This window comes from Mustela nivalis (genome assembly GCF_964662115.1).
Source record: "Mustela nivalis genome assembly, chromosome: 2".
Taxonomy (NCBI): Eukaryota; Metazoa; Chordata; class Mammalia; order Carnivora; family Mustelidae; genus Mustela; species Mustela nivalis.
In genome coordinates this window covers 123,420,839-123,437,003 of record NC_139021.1, presented here as the reverse complement: position 1 = coordinate 123,437,003, position 16,165 = coordinate 123,420,839, and the positions used below count along the sequence as shown (strand labels likewise).

The following is a 16,165-nucleotide window of genomic DNA, read 5'->3' as shown; positions in this document are numbered from 1 at the left end:
GTAAAACCCAGGGGTCATTCAGTCTTTTGCAAATTAGTTTTCCCCAAGGGCATACTTTTGTTAAGGAAAACAGAGCTCTGGATCTGTTTTAAAGTGACTGCCTGTCCCCTCTCCCTCCCAGAAATGTGAGGGGAGTTATCCTCAGAACCTGATGGAATTCCTGGAAGTGAAACTCATGGAGGGATGGGGGCTCTATTCAGGCTGGGACCCTTAGAAGTTTAAACTCTCAAACCTGCCCAGAATCCTGACTAAGGTGTGGCTATGACTATATTACGTGCCTAGATTAGGAATACTAGAAGGTAAAAGCATCTAATTTGTAGCCATTTGATAAGTTTCCCAGGTTTGTGGTTGTCTCCTTTTGCCCCATCCTTTCAGTACAAAATTTGGGCTACTACGTTGCTAAGGGTTGGTTTTACTGTAGGTCCACCAAGTAACTGTATTTTGTGGATTGTTTTCATGGCCTCTCATGTTCCTTGAATGTAGCATTTCCTTTCTTGTGTGCTTTCCCAGGAAAGAAAATAATTATCCAGATATTTAAATTGCTCCAGTTGAGAAAAAGGATTTTAACAAATAGCTCATTGGAATTTACCACATTTTCCTCCCTCTTTTTTTGGATGATAAGAGCTCACATTTGCTGAAACTCTACTATGTGCCAACTGTAGTTTTAAAATCATTAGTTCTATTAACTCATTTGATTGTTATAACACTGCTGTGAGATAGGTGTGATTACTGATCCCATTTTATGGATGAAGGAATTGAAGATTAGAGAGATTAGAAAAATGGGTTAAGGTCACACATTTAAAAACAGAGCTCAACTTCAATCCTAGGCAGTCTGGCTCAGATTCCAGGATTTACGATTTTTCTTTTCTTTACTATATCCACATACTACTATATTTAAGTAGTATTCTTTAAGTCAACTCATGTTTTACAAATATAAATTCTTTTTGAAAGGAAACTTGACAGCCCTGTTGTAAATTGAAATGGTTTACTGAAACCATAGTTTACTGAAATAGAAAGTCAATATAAAATCTTGATGAAAATAATACAATGCTGCAAAAAACAAATTTCTCAAAACTTTGATCCAAGAGTGCCTGGGTGGCTCAGTCAGTTAAGCATCTGCCTTCAGCTCAGCTCATGATCCTGGACTCTGCTTGTGTGCCCTTCAGCTGCTTGTGCTCTCTGTCTCTCTCTCTCTCTCAAATAAATAAATAAATAAAAATCTTAAAAAACAAAACAAAACAAACTAACCCAAAACTTTGATCCAAGAACTGCTTTTTTCTTTTTTGAAAGGCAAGACTGCACTTGTCAAAGTGTTAGTCTCCAAATTAAATTACATTTCTTGATGTAGTAAGAATGAATCAGAGAATATTGACAAGAGAAAAAGTGATTCAGTTTTTGTAAGTCTCCTTCCTTCTGTTTGACTTTCTTTGGAGAAACTACTCACCTGTTAACTTAGTTCTAAAAATGCAGCAGTGTATTGTTCAGCACACAGAAGAAGCATGAGTGAGTGGCACATACATAAACAGGTATTTATTAAATGGTAGTTATCATTATTGTTAAAATCCAGATATCCTATTACACATAAGGATTGACTTATAAAAATAATTTTGTTAGGATTTATAATTCTTAGGTTAACCTAGCCCAGAGGTCCTCATTTTTTCTCTTTTGGATGACACATTCTTCTTCCATATATACAACAGATATTTCTACTTCCCCAGATAGAAAAAAACGAACAACAGACCTTAAAAACACCCGGTTCTCTCTCTCTCTTTTTTTTATTTACACGTGCCTAGGTTATTTAGCACTCCTCTTCACTGCTTATACAGTACCACCTGGAATTAACAGGACAAAGGGGAAAAGGGATGTGTGGATGTGTAAGATGTGGTCTCATTTATGCTGCAGGCGACACTCAGTAGGGCTTACGTTTCCTGTATTGTATATCCTTATCACCCTATTTCTTTCTTTTAGTCACAACTGTTTAAAAATATTTTCCTTCCTTCCTACGAGTAAACTAACATATTTCACTGTGGAAAATGTGGCAAGTACATAAAGCATAGGCTAAAGCCTCTGCCTTCAGCTCTGGTCATGATCCCAGGGTCCTGGAGTTGAACCCTGCATGGGCTTCCTGCTTGATGGGAAACCTGCTTCCTTCTCTCCCGTTCCCACTGCTTGTGTTCCCTCTCTAGTTGTGTCTCTATCAAATACGTAAATAAAATCCTTTAAAAAAAGAAACGGGGGTGCCTGGGTGGCTCATTTGGTGAAGCTGCTGCCTTTGGGGCTCAGGTCATGATCCCAGGTCCTGGGATGGAGCCCCGCCCCACATCAGACTCCCTGCCTGGCAGGGAGCCTGCTTTTCCCCCTTCCTCTCCCCGCCACTTCCCTTGCTTATGCTTTCCCTCTCTGTCAAATAAATTAAAAAAAAAAAAAATCTTAAAAAAAAAAAAAAAGAGAATTTAGATTTTAAAAGTGGAGTAATTGATTGTAGCCTCCTAATAATTTTACATTGGAACTCCTGTAGTCTAAAATTAGATTTTACACGTTCTGAATTATTCATAACAGTGTTGTAATTATTCTGTTACAATAATGATTGTGACTGGAAGGTTAGCAGTTACTTTTTGTTGTTTTTTGTTTTGACAAAGTGGTATTATATTAAATATTAATTGTGGGGTGCCTGAGTTGCTCAGTTGGTTAAGCTTCCGACTCTTCATTTCAGCTCAAGTCCTGATTTCAGTCCTGAGATGGTGCTGCGCTGGACTCCATGCTCTGTGGAGGGTCAGTTTGAAGACTCTCTCTCCACCTGCTTGCATGCGTGCATGTGTTCTCTCTCTCAAATAAATAAATCTTTAAAAAAATACTGTGAACTCCTAGAATTTACAGTGAAGGACTTCATACCTACTTGAACACATTAATCAGGTGTGAAACATATGTGAGTATGTGTATATGAACATACACATGTGTGTGTATTCATGCTCAAGAATATTTACTGCCATGAATACTGCCTTTGTTTATGTCTCCCCAGCATTGTAACAATTTTTATTTGCTTTGGTTTCAAAATATATAGTCAAATTATGTTCAGCATGTTTCTGTATCCAATATAAATTCGTTTACAGGCCTGAGTTTATTGTGCTTTAAGTATTTGTGACATGTTCTACAAGTTGTTGGACTTGATTTTGTTAATTAAGTTTAGTAAATTTGAACATTTGGTCCACCAGAAACAATGACAGCAATTGTGGCAGTTTCGAGAACAAACGAGTCTGTCCAAAAAAAATTAATTTACTATTCATGAGCACCTAACATTTCATTAAATCAATTATATCCATACAACACTTACAATATAAGGAGAGTAAAGCGGTGTTCAGACTCTTGCAGTGTGAGGAAGGAAGAAGCTCTATTAGAAAATAAAACTGGGAAGATTCCATGTACCGGAGCTACAAACCGTCATGCCCCATGATGGCACTGGTGATGGCTTGTCATTGTGACCCACGTGCTGACATGGGTGGCTGCTTGCTCCAAGGAATGCACTGGTGTTCCTTGTAGTTTCCATATTGTGGGGAAAATGTCTGTCTAGCTGGTATCCACACCCTCCGAGTTAAAATAAATTGGAAATCTGAGTGGAACAGTAACTGTTGGATACATCTATATTCCTTCTTTTACTCACGCTCATTTCCTTGAATGACCTTTGTACTTCCTTTTTGTAGAGTCTCTTTGTTGGAGAAGGTCAGGAGGACAACATTATTAAAATTCTTTAGATCTCTCTCTCTTCACCACTATAATATGTTGCTTTTTCTGAGGTTATCTTTTCTTTTGAGTTTCAGGATAAAGGCCTTTTGCTCTAAAATCTCTGGTTTTTTGGATACTTGTTTTTTGTATAATTGCACTAATCTTTCAGAGTTTAGGCACATGATGATTGCTGCTACTTATGCAGGGTAAGTATTCAGTCAGCCTGGATTAAAATGTGTTGTAGAGCTTAGGTTTTTTATTTCTACTGGTATTAAATTAAGATAGTATATAGAGAGAAACAAAACTAATACTGAAGAGAAAAGAAGCGATAAAAATAGTGTATTTGACATTTACCTGTAGTGACTTTAAACTTCTTGGATGCTGATGGCATGTTGTTTGATTTTGACTCCATATGATTAGGAGTGTACTAACGCTATTATGGTTAACTTTTGAAGAGGCAGTAAGTCTTAGGGGTTGAGAGCACAGCCCTGGAATCAGACTGTATGGGATGGAAGACAGGCTCTGCCATGTGTTTGTTCTGACTTTGAGCAGGTACTTAGTTTTGCTAATCCTCAATAAATGTATAAACTGTATTCCCGTTTTTACCATTGTTATTACTTTAAACTTCTACAACATCTTCATTTTCTTGTGGTTTTTTGGTCTACACATCAAATTCCCAAACCAAAGCTAAGTTTAGAGCTTTGCTTGAACCTCACAAGAACTCATATGAGAAATGTCAACCTTTAATGGTGAAGAAACAATCAGGTATTAAAGGTAATGTCTGTCCTACAATTACATGGACATAATGGATATAAATGTTTGGAAAACTGTTGGTACTTAAAGGCTTATTACTCAGCTGCAGAGTACTTCATGCATACAGTCATTTTGTAAAACTTAGGAGGCATGTTTAAAATGGCTTTTGTAAAAAAAAAAAAAAATAATGCCTTTTCTGCAAATAATGATTTCCAGTGTACCTCTCCCTCCCCAGATTTCTTACCTCCATCTCCCCACTTACCTGCCCACTTGAAGTCATTCTGCTCTGGGAGGAAACCCTACTTAGCACACTCTGTAAGACCCATGCTGACGATTATCTTCCCATGAATAAGGAGTTCAAATGATCTTGAAACCATTTTCCCTTTACCCACCTTTTAATCTCTTCATAAATTTGCCTGGTGATAGGGTAATGATTGTTTTTTCTTACCAGACTTTGTTTTAGGTGGTATTTTAAAGGCTCGTATCTCCTTTGTTCTTGTGAGTCCATTTCAGGTTCTCTGACTTACTTTCTTCATCTTCTTTAATGAGTTTTTCTTCTGCGTGGGAAGCATTTGATAAGTAAGTTTATGGCAAGGGTTGGTGAACTTTTGGTAAAAGGGGCAGGTGGTAAATGTTTAGGTTTGGCAGGGTCTTTATCACAACTACTCAACTCTGTTGTAGCTTGAACAAAGCCAGAGATAATGCACACAGATAATACATAAAGGAATGAGTATGCTTGTGTTCTAATCAAGAGTATGTGTGTGTGAGGGACACCTGGGTGGCTCAGTTGGTTAAGCAGCTGCCTTCGGCTCAGGTCATGATCCCAGCGTCCTGGGATCGAGTCCCACATCGGGCTCCTTGCTCCGCAGGGAGTCTGACTCTGCCTTCCACTCTGTCTGCCTGTGCTCGCTCTCGCTCGCTCTCTCTCTGACAAATAAATAAATAAAATCTTAAAAAAAAAAATAAGAGTATGTGTGTGTGTGTATATATATATATACATATATATAATATACATATATACATATATATATATAAATTGTGATATTTAATAATCCCAGCCCCCCCAATGAAGTTTTATTATGGACACCGAAATGTGAATTTTGAATGATTTTTGTGTGTCATAAAGTAGTCTTTTTGATTTTTCCCAATCAATTAAAAATGTAGACTTATTCTAAACTTGGTGGGCTATACAAAAGCAGGTAGATTTGGTGCCTGCATTGTTGCCTGTGGACTTCTGGTCTGGTGTCTTACCTATATGACAAGGGCAGTGTTGATAAAGTATCCATAAATGCTACATGTTATTTCTATTATGAGCTTTTGCTCCTTTGAAGTACTTTACTTTATTAATAAGTAATAAAAGTATGACGTGTGGTATTCTGGTTATGTATTGCTGTGTGAAAAGTCATTCACTAACTTAGGGGCTTAAAGCATCAGTTTTTTCTTCTCTCTCCTATTTCTCTTGGTAGACTCAGTTCAGCTCTCTTACTTAGTGGCCAGAGCTGGGCTGGAGTCATTGGAAGGCTCAAGTGCACTGGATTTCTAAGATGACTTGCTCTGGTGGCTGATGGTTGATGCTGGTGCAGGGAGCTCTGTCTTCCATGGCCTATCCCTGTGGCCTGGGCTTCTCACAGAGTAGCAGCTGGGCTTTAGGACGGGGTGATCCAGGAGTCCCAGGTAGAAGTGCCAAAGCTTCTTAGGACCTGTCCTAAGAAGTCACACAGTATCATTTTCACCACATTCTGTTGACCAAAAGGAAAGTGTTAGGGCCAACCCAAATTCAAGGGCCTACACAAGGGCATGAACACCTAGGGGTGTCATTCACTGGAGAGCTGTCTTTGAAGACTAGTTACCATATGGGGTGTTCTTTCATGAATTCAAGGTAACTGGTCCCGTTTGGAGAGGGTAAGGATAATTAGAAAGGGAAATATAATTGGAGAAAAATAAAATTTCTGATACATATTTTGTCATATGTAGCTATACATAGCTCCCCCCGCCCCTACTTTTAAAATATTTCATAATAGGGAGTGCCTGGGTGGCTCAGTTGGTTAAGCGTCTGTCTTCCGCTCAGTTCATGATCCCAGGGGCCTGGGAGCAAGTCCTGCATCAGGCTCTCTGCTCAGCAGGGAGTCTGCTTCTTCCCTTCCCTCCGCTGCTCCCCCTGCTTATGCTCTCTCTCTCTCTCTCTGTGTCAAATAAATATCTTAAAAAAAATTTTTTTTTAAATATACAAAATTAGGAAGAATAGTAGAATGGACTCTTGTTTACCTATCACTCAACAAACATGGAGTCATGGCTAATCTGATTTCATTTACACCCACCTATTTATTTTGAACACTATAATGGGGGCGCCTGGGAGGCTCAGTGGGTTAAAGCCTCTGCCTTCGGCTCAGGTCATGATCTCAGTGTCCTGGGATCGAGCCCTGCATCGGGCTCTCTGCTCGGCAGGGAGCCTGCTTCCCCCCCCCCCCCCACTCCCACCCCCCGCCCCCTGCCTCTCTGCCTACTTGTGATCTCTATCTGTCAAATAAATAAATAAAAAAAAAATCTTAAAAAAAAAAAGACACTATAACGTTTCAGATCTACATATTTCCCTTATATCTCTGAGAGATAAGAATAAAAAAAAATAATAACCTTACTAACCTAACCATAGTATCTAAATCTTAAACAGTTCCTAAAACTTCAGTAGTGTAATCCTTTTATTTAAGGGATTTATTTAATTAAATAACCAGGAAGTTCAAATTTCTAAATTGTCTATTAAATATCACAATTTTTTTATTTATATTTTTTTAGATCAAGATCCTATAAAGAGTCACACATTGTAATTGGTCAGTATATCTCCTGACTCTCTTTTGATCTATCATTGGTTTCTCCTTTTTTTTTTTCTTTTCAATTTATTTGTTAAAGAGACCAAGTCCTTGTTTGCTGGTTGCTTTCCCCTGATTGCATCACAGTCACAATAATATCATTGAATTGGTTTTATTATTCCTTATAAATTGGGAGTTAAATTTAGCAGCTCCATCAGATTCAGATTTGTTTTTGGATAGAACTTCTTAGGTTGTGTGGTATTTTCTTTCATGTGGATGCAAAATAATGAATGCTTGTCTCTTTATTGAAGAAAAATGCACATATCCACTAATTTTTAGAAAGTGCAAAATGGTGATATTGTGATTCTAGAATCCGCCCTCCTTTTCTAAATTTCTAATTCATTTTCTTTTATTGTCGGAAATGCTGCCATAAAGAGAAAAAGCCTTAAATCCCCTGTTTGCTCATCTTTTGGTACCATTTACATAGGAAATTTTCAGAATCATGAGTTAGTTTACTTGTCTCCTTTGGTCTCACATGTATATCCTCCTTTTTATGCCAAAATTCAGTTTTCTAGGCCCCCAGGACTAGACTATCAAATAATTAGTCTTTTGATTTTTATCATAGTATGCACTGAGTCTCAAAATAATACAAGTACTATAACCAACAATGTGATTTCTGTCAAGTATGTTTCCTTCCCTGGTTCTTTTTATCTTTATGTGTATCTCACATAGAATATATAAATTATTTGTTTTAAGTCCTTTTGTGTAGTCTCTGTGTAGTTAGGCCTCTGACTGACCACACATTTATTTTTAGGAATTCCTGCATCAAAATTTAATCCAATTAATTAATTAATTAATTTAAAAGATTTTATTTATTTATTTAACAGACTGATATCACAAGTAGGCAGAGAGGCAGGCAGAGAGAAAGAAAGGGAAGCAGGCTCCCCACTAAGCAGAGAGCCCGATGGATGTGGGGCTCCATCCCAGAACCCTAAGATCATGACCTGAGCCGAAGGCAGAGGCTTAACCCACTGAGCCACCCAGACGCCCTAATTTAATTTTATAATCACACAAATTATTTATCTTCTTTCTACCCTGTACCTTCTCTTCTCCTTTATTATTTCCTTTATTATTTGTTTATTTAAAGATTTTATTTATTTATTTGGCAGAGATAGAACACAAGCAGGGGGAGCAGCAGATAGAGGGAGAAGCAGACTTTTCGCTGAGCAGGGAGCCAGATGCAGGACTTAATCTGGGACCCCGGGATTATGACCTGAGCCGAAGGCAGACGTCCAATTGACTGAGCCACCCAGGTGTCCCTTTTCTCTTCCCCTTAATTAACCGTTTTTAAGTTTATGGTTTAGTTTAATCTTTTCATTGTTTTTAACATTATAGGCCATTTTGGGTATATTACCCATTTATTAGGTAAAGGGCAGCAAGCTATACATACTTCCCCCACCTCTCTTTTTTTCCTTAACAACCTTACCAAGATATCCTTGAGATTTCTTTAGAGCTGCCGGGAACTCCATTGTGTGAATGTACCTTTTTATTTAGTTTCTTACTTTTTTTTTTTTAGATTTTATTTATTTATTTGAGAGACTCAGAGACAGAGATAGTGACAGAGAGCATGAGTGGGGAGGAGAGGGAGAAGCAAGCTCCCTGCTGGGCAGGGAGCCCAACTCAGGGACTTGATCCCAGGACCCAGAGTTCATGACCTGAGCCGAAGGCAGATGCTTAACCGACTGAGCCACCCAGACACCTTAGTTTGCATTACTTCTTAATGAAGTAGCAACTGGGATTATTCCCAGTTTTTGATTCTTATAGTCTTCTATGAATTAGCTTGTTTTCTCATAGTATTTTGTTTTGTTTTGTTTTAACCAATATATGTCTTTTTATCTTCTTGCTAGTGTATCCTTGAAATAAATGTCTAAAAGCAAGTTAATGGGTCAAAGGGCAAGTGAATATGTAATTTTGTTGAATATTGCCAAATTTCCTTTTGTAGAGGCTGCTGTATTTTGCATTTTCTCCAGCATTTGTGAATGATATTCTCGTAGCTTCATCTACAGAGTATATCATCAAACATATTTTTACCAATATAATGAGGAAAAAAAATCACATGTCTATATGGTTTAAATTTCTGTTTTCCTATGAGGAATGTTGAGCTTTTTCCCCATATGATTAAGAGCCATTTTCAGTCAGCTGTTTATTTCTGTAGTCCATTTTTCTATATCATCATTGGTCCTTTTTTTTTTCCCCCCATTTTTTAGAAATTCTTTATAGATAACTGACATTCCCATCATTTGTGGTAAAAATTCTAAATGTTTTTGTCATTTTACTTTTGATTTTTCTTGCTATATGGTTTTTTTTTTTTTTTTTTGGTCTGTGTGTAATCAAATTTATCTCTTTGTTTCACTGCTTTTAGGGTTTGACCATAATTAGAAAAGTTTTCTCCATTGGCTATAGAGGAAGTCACTTAAATTTTCTTCTGGTGTTTACATGATTTCATATTTTTAGTTTTAAATTTCTTATCCATTTGGAATTTATCTTCATGTATGATATATGGAATGGATCTGATTTTGTATATTTTTAATCCAATTATTGAAATGCCCTCCCCCAAGTAAGAGTGTCTTTATCAAATATCATATTTGCATTTATAATTGGAAGTAATTCTGGATTTTATTTTGCCTGATTGGTCAGCCTATTCATGTGTCAATACCAACAATTCATGTTTTTTCTTTTTTTTTAATAGATTTTATTTACTTGAGAGAGAGAGCTAGCCGCCGGGAGGGACAGAGAAGGGAGGAGAGGGTCGGGAGGAGGGACACGAGGACACCGTGCTGTGCATGGAGCCAACATGGGTCTTGATCTCATAACCCTAAGATTATAACCTAAGCTGAAACCAAGAGTCAGATGCTTAACCAACTGAGCCACTCAGGCAACCCCCAACAATTCATACTTTAATAGTAGTGACTTTATAATGTGTTCCAGCTTACTCACCCCCAACTCCCATGTTCTTTTGCAGGATTTTTCTGGCTTTGTTGTATGTTTGCCCTTTCAGATGAACTTCAGAACTAACTTGTCTAATTCCAGGAAAAAACCAAAGTGGTATTTTTATTTAGATTGCTTTAAATTAATACATTAACTTGGAACTGAACATCTTTGTGATGCTGAATTTTCCTAATCAAGGCATGTTTTTCCATTTCCAGTTCAAGTTTGGTTTCCTGACGTTCAAGTGTGTTTTGTGTTATTTTCTTATTTAAGTTTTGGGCATTTTTATTTTATTTTTTTACAAAAGATTTATTTACCTATTTGAGAGAGAGAGAGAGAGAGAGAGTGCGCGAGCATGTGCGTGTCGGGGAGGCAGAGGAAGAGAAGCTTCAAGCAGATTCTCTGCCCAGTGCAGAGCCCAACATGGGGCACAGTCTTGAGCTCATCACCCATGAGATCATGACTTGAGCTGAAACCAAGATTCAGCCCAACTGACTGAACCACACAGGCACCCTAAGTTTTGGACATTTTAAATTATGCAAAGACTTAGTCATAAGACATCTCAAAACACTTACTATAGTAAGCAGAAAAATTGAGGATTATTGCTGAAGGGACCTGCATTTTTTCTGTATTGGAATTATTAATGCTATTGATATTATCTGCAGTAGTAGATTTTTTGTATTTGTATTTAGTTTCTTTACTTCAGGTCATTTTTAATGAACCTGTCTTTAGGAGGCAGAAAGTTGTACACCTTGGTGCAGTAAAAGAAGAACAAAAATAAAACCAAAACCAAAGGCTGACTAGGGAAGGTGATGGGTAGGGGAGGGGAGAGAGCTGTCGAGAAGTTTAGGCTGTGGATGGTATCTACAGTTAAGTTCAACATTTATATAAATTCCTAAGCCTGTAGTGTTCTTATCCCCTAAAAGAATTTTGAAAAACTATTTGCCTCCTCACACATTTTTTAGTTGACATCTAACATTTTTACCATAAATTTAAACTGTTGCAAATAATGTGATTTCCTGTTTGTGGTAAGCAGTGTCATTTAAAAATGATATCATTACATCATTCTTTTGAATGTAGCCAATGGAATTGGAAGAACAGCATTTTTAAGACCTCTGGTCATGCATTAAAGAAATATAAACAGGATCTTTGACAGCTAAATTTGACATTATTTTTCTCTTTAAGTGTGCATTTCCTTCCCCTTCCTACATAGAATTACATTGTATTGAAATACACTTTGGTGCTGGTTTCTTGTTGACCACTGTATCGTATGTCTTGGTAATAAAAATGCATATAAATTTAAAATAATTGTTTAAAATTTTTCTGTGATCATAGGCTTTAAGTGCTAAGACATTTTCTACTGGATTGTTACTATTACAATTATGAGCAGTATAAAATTTATCCAACCAGCACAAATGTATTAAAATATTTGAGAATCATTATTTTTTTTAAAAAAGCAAAGTTTTATTGGAAATGCCATTTCTTAGATGAATAAGACTGGTTTTATTTCTTCTTGTTTGAATAATACTTCTCACCAGAATAAGTAGGGTTTAGTAATAATTCTGCTTCTATTTTTGTTTTTATAGCTGTAATCTGGAGAAACTTGGTTCACATGAGTCATAAATGGTAATAAAAAGAGGTTTTATTAGAACCAGTCATTCAGTTCTTTGACCTGCTTCCATGTCACATGCCAAAAGCACAAAGCAATTTACTATCATTGCTTTTAAGGAGCTGCTGGACAACTAGATGATGTCTTTCTCTGGTTTTGTTCAAAGTAAAGAGTTGGAAATCACCTCAATTGCCAAATAATTTGTTAATCAGGCAGTAAGGTCATTTACTTTCTGGAACTGACAGCAGTAGAATTTGAACTGTGCTTATACTTGGAATCCCCCTCATCGTGCTCTCTCTCTCCTCTCCCTTAAATAAATACATAAAATCATTTAAAAAAAAAAAAAAGATGCTTGAGAGCGCACCTTGAGGTCCTTTCTTTGTTTCTTTCTTTCTTTATTAAGGAGTTAAAAGCCTACACAAAAACCTATACATAGATGTTTAGAACAATTTAGCCTGCCACCATGCATCCTAGAAAGATACAGAGTATGAAAATAGTTTGCCCTTTTTTCTTTTGGAAATTGGGAGGGGAGGGACTTTATGTGAAGGGAAGGAGAAAAGGAAGAGGCCTGGTACTCTCTCATATTCTGCAGCAGATCAATTTTAGGTAAGAGTAAAAATGGAAATTGAGGATTTGGATATTTATGTGTAAAAATATCCCCATTCCATTCTGAACCTCGTAGAGTACATAGCCCCACTTTGAAGACCCCCCACTCCAGGCGGCCCACGAGAGAAGGGACAATACTTGGGGCTACGTTGGTCTAACAAAAAGAAACACAACAGCCAGAAGTCAGCAGGAGTGGTGTTGCTATGCTCAGGAGAACTTAAACATACCAGTATTGCTTACACAGGAGCACCACCTGGTGTATCCATATTGTCTTCACAAGATGTTTTATATGTGGTCAGTGAAAAACAAAACAAAACAAAATGTTTAACATGGACACTCACCAAAGAAGACACGCAGATAGCAAATAAGCATGTGAAAGATGCTCCACTTCATGTGTCAGCAGGGAAATGCAAATTGGAACAATAATGAAAAAAAAAACCAATAACACGGACATACAATGTATCTATTATATATATATTCTAATATATCTATTAGAATGGTCAAGATCCAGAACACTGACAACGCCAAGGGCTGACAAAGATGTGGAGCCTGGGAACGTTCATAGAGTGCCAGTGGGAATGCAGAATGGTACTGCCACTTTGGAAGACAGTTTGATGGTTTCTAGCAAGATGAAATATACTTTAACATATAATCCATCAGTTGTGCTCCTTGGTATTTACCTAAAGGAATTAAAGACTTGGGGTGCCTGGGTGGCTTTGTTGGTTAAGTGGCTGCCTTTGGCTCAGGTTGTGATCCCAGGGTCTTGGGATTGAGTCCCACATTGGGCTCCCTGCTCAGTGGGGGGCCTGCTTCTCCCTCTGTCTCTGCCCCTCCCCCTCATTGTGCTCTCTCTCTCTTCTCTCCCTTAAATAAATACATAAAATCATTTAAAAAAAAAAAAAAGATGCTTGAGAGCGCACCTTGAGGTCCTTTCTTTGTTTGTTTCTTTCTTTATTAAGGAGTTAAAAGCCTACACAAAAACCTATACATAGATGTTTAGAACAATTTTATTTATAATTGCCCAAACTTGGAATCAACCAAGATATTCTTCAGTAGGTGAATGGATAAGTAAACTGTGCTACATCCAGAACAAAATATTACTCAGTGTTAAGAAGAAATGAGCTTTCAAAAGGCATGGAGGAAGCTTAGACATATATGACTAAGTAAAAGAAGCCAGTGCAAAAAGGCTATATACTGCCTGTTGCCAACTATATGACATTCTGGAAGAGGATGGAGGCAATAGAAAGATTAATGGTTGCTAGGAGTTGGGGGTGGGGTGGCCAACAGATGAACAGGCTGAACACAGAGGATTTTTAGGGCAGTGCAAGTACTCTGTGTGATACCATGATGATGGATGTGTGCCATGATGCCTCTGTTCAAACCCATAGGATTTGTGAAACCAAGAGTGAACCTTAATGTAAAGTATGAACTTTGGGGGATTAGCTTGTGTCCATACAGGTTCACCAATGATAACGAGTGTTGGAAGAGACCACGAATGTTGGAATCTTGCCTGTGTGGGAACAGGGGGCATTGGGAAATCTCTGTACCTCCTTCTTCATTTTGCTCTGACGCTGAACTTAAAACTGCTCTAAAAACTAAAATCTTGAAACAAACAATATGTTGATTTTGAATTCTGTTGAGTAGCATCTATGTGGACCTTCAATAACCTGAATTAGCTAAGTTTGAAGAATAGAGGATTCATTGGCCTATTTTTTTAGAGCCAAGGCCATCTGTCTCGTAATGGATTGAGCCCCTTTCCTGGTGGAATGAATTTGTGGTGCAGGTCTGTGAGTGCAGGTATGTGTATGTTCTGGCAGAAGAAATTTCAGAAGCACTGCCTTAAATTATGTACTCTTCAAAGCCTCAGCTGGACTCTTGAGAGGAAGAAAATAGCAGATGAAGGCCTAGGGTTAGGGACTGAAATGCAGCATGATATTTGCTGGGTGTGAGCAAAGCCATTTGTGGGGGACATGCAAAAGGCATCATCATTGACATCGTATAGTGAAAAGTCAGGGAACCGGACCTACATTTTGGCACGCAGAGTGGTCATCTCACTTCACCTTTGAGAATACCTCTCACTGCACCTCTCTGTAGGGCAAAATGTTCCTTAAGAATTTGCTTTTGACTTTCCCTCTCCCACAATACCTTGCGCTCTTCCTTTCCAACCCGGGCCCGGCAGAATGGCTCCCACGAAGAAGGGTGGCGAGAAGAAGGGCCGTTCTGCCATCAATGAGGTAGTGACCAGAGAATATACCATCAACATTCACAAGTGCATCCATGGAGTGGGTTTCAAGAAGCGTGCCCCTCGGGCACACAAAGAGATCCGGAAATTTGCCGTGAAGGAGATGGGAACTCCAGATGTGCACATTGACACAAGGCTCAACAAAGCTGTCTGGGCCAAAGGAATAAGGAATGTTCTGTACTGCATCCATGTGCGGTTGTCCAGAAAACGTAATGAGGATGAAGATTCTCCAAACAAGCTCTACAACACTGGTCACCTATGTACCTGTCACCACTTTCAAAAATCTACAGACAGTTAATGTGGATGAAAACTAATGGCTGATTGTCAAATAAAGGTATAAAACTGAAAAAAAAAAAAGAATTTGTTTTTGATCTGCTGGTGATTTATATAAGTGAAAATTGGCGCATTTCCTCTATGTCAGGTACAATTCTTGATACATTAGTCCTTTCATTGGGTGTTTATAGCTCTGTGGAGTTCATACTAGTTCTGTTCTCTCCATGTTACAGATAAGGACACTGGGGCATGGTGTGATTAGGTAATTTGCCCACGGTCACCCTCAACCCGGGCTGTCAACTCCCGAGTCTCCTCTTAAACCTTGTATTATGTTGCTTTTGGGTATTTGAATAGAACCACATGGAGCAGGGCTTCCAGCTCTGTGTGCGGTGAGGTAGGGAACGGGGTTCAGATATACTGTTCCTCCTGGTCTCAGAGTTGTAGGTGCCCAGGCCAGTTTGCCCATCTCAGGGAAAAGCCTTTTGTTCTTACCCACAGTGCTAGTTCGAATACTCCTCTGTATGTGTCAAGGTATGGGAACGACGGGAAGGCTCTGTCACAGAACGTAGCAGGGCCGACTTTGATCTAAAGGATCTGTGGGCAGATGCCATAAAATCACTACCTACCCACCCCAAAGAACTAAAAACACACAAAAAATGGACCCATTGAATGAAATTGTTAATGTAGTTAGTCTGAAGGGTGAAGCAAATCTGTGTGGATTTATTTAATCCAGAGGTTATTAAAAGATGGGCTTGTGGACAGATTTAACCCAGGACTCTCTATAAACAACCTTAGTTTATTTCATTTTGATTGGAATTATTTTGAATTTATAGACCAATTTTGGGGAGCATTGATAATTCTATTAGATTTTCTCATCCATGAGAAAATTTTTACTGAGGTCATTTTTCTGGCTCTATTTATATCATAATTTTCTTTGTTCTGCATTTTACAAATTCTGTTTATATAATACTTGTCATGTTTATGTGTTTGGAGCCAGAGTGGTTAGTTGGGTTTATGCCTTCATTCGAAGTTCTCTTCTTTCCTTACATTTTCTACTTGACAGATCTCATTAGCTGTCAGGTTCCGGCCTCTTTGTAAGTCAAACTTCAGCCTCTTCCGGGCTTCTGCAATCCTTCTCAGGTCATTGTTCTAGGCACTGATTTTCCAGAC

General features: G+C 38.1%; 1 long non-coding RNA gene and 1 pseudogene across 2 annotated transcripts in view; both read left to right on the top strand.

Annotated features, from left to right (window-relative positions):
- The window catches only part of LOC309860113, a 29,985-nt gene extending 26,869 nt beyond the window's left edge, over nt 1-3,116 (top strand). Inside the window, exon 2 of the long non-coding RNA XR_014309162.1 lies at nt 2,714-3,116. This is a non-coding gene — a long non-coding RNA (uncharacterized lncRNA). The remainder of the gene's footprint in view (nt 1-2,713) is intronic.
- Nucleotides 1-15,370, top strand: part of LOC309860104 (large ribosomal subunit protein eL31-like) — a 43,028-nt pseudogene extending 27,658 nt beyond the window's left edge. The window contains exon 3 of the transcript XR_014316669.1: nt 14,660-15,370. The product of XR_014316669.1 is annotated as a large ribosomal subunit protein eL31-like (transcript). The remainder of the gene's footprint in view (nt 1-14,659) is intronic.
- The last annotated feature ends 795 nt before the right edge of the window (nt 15,371-16,165 follow it).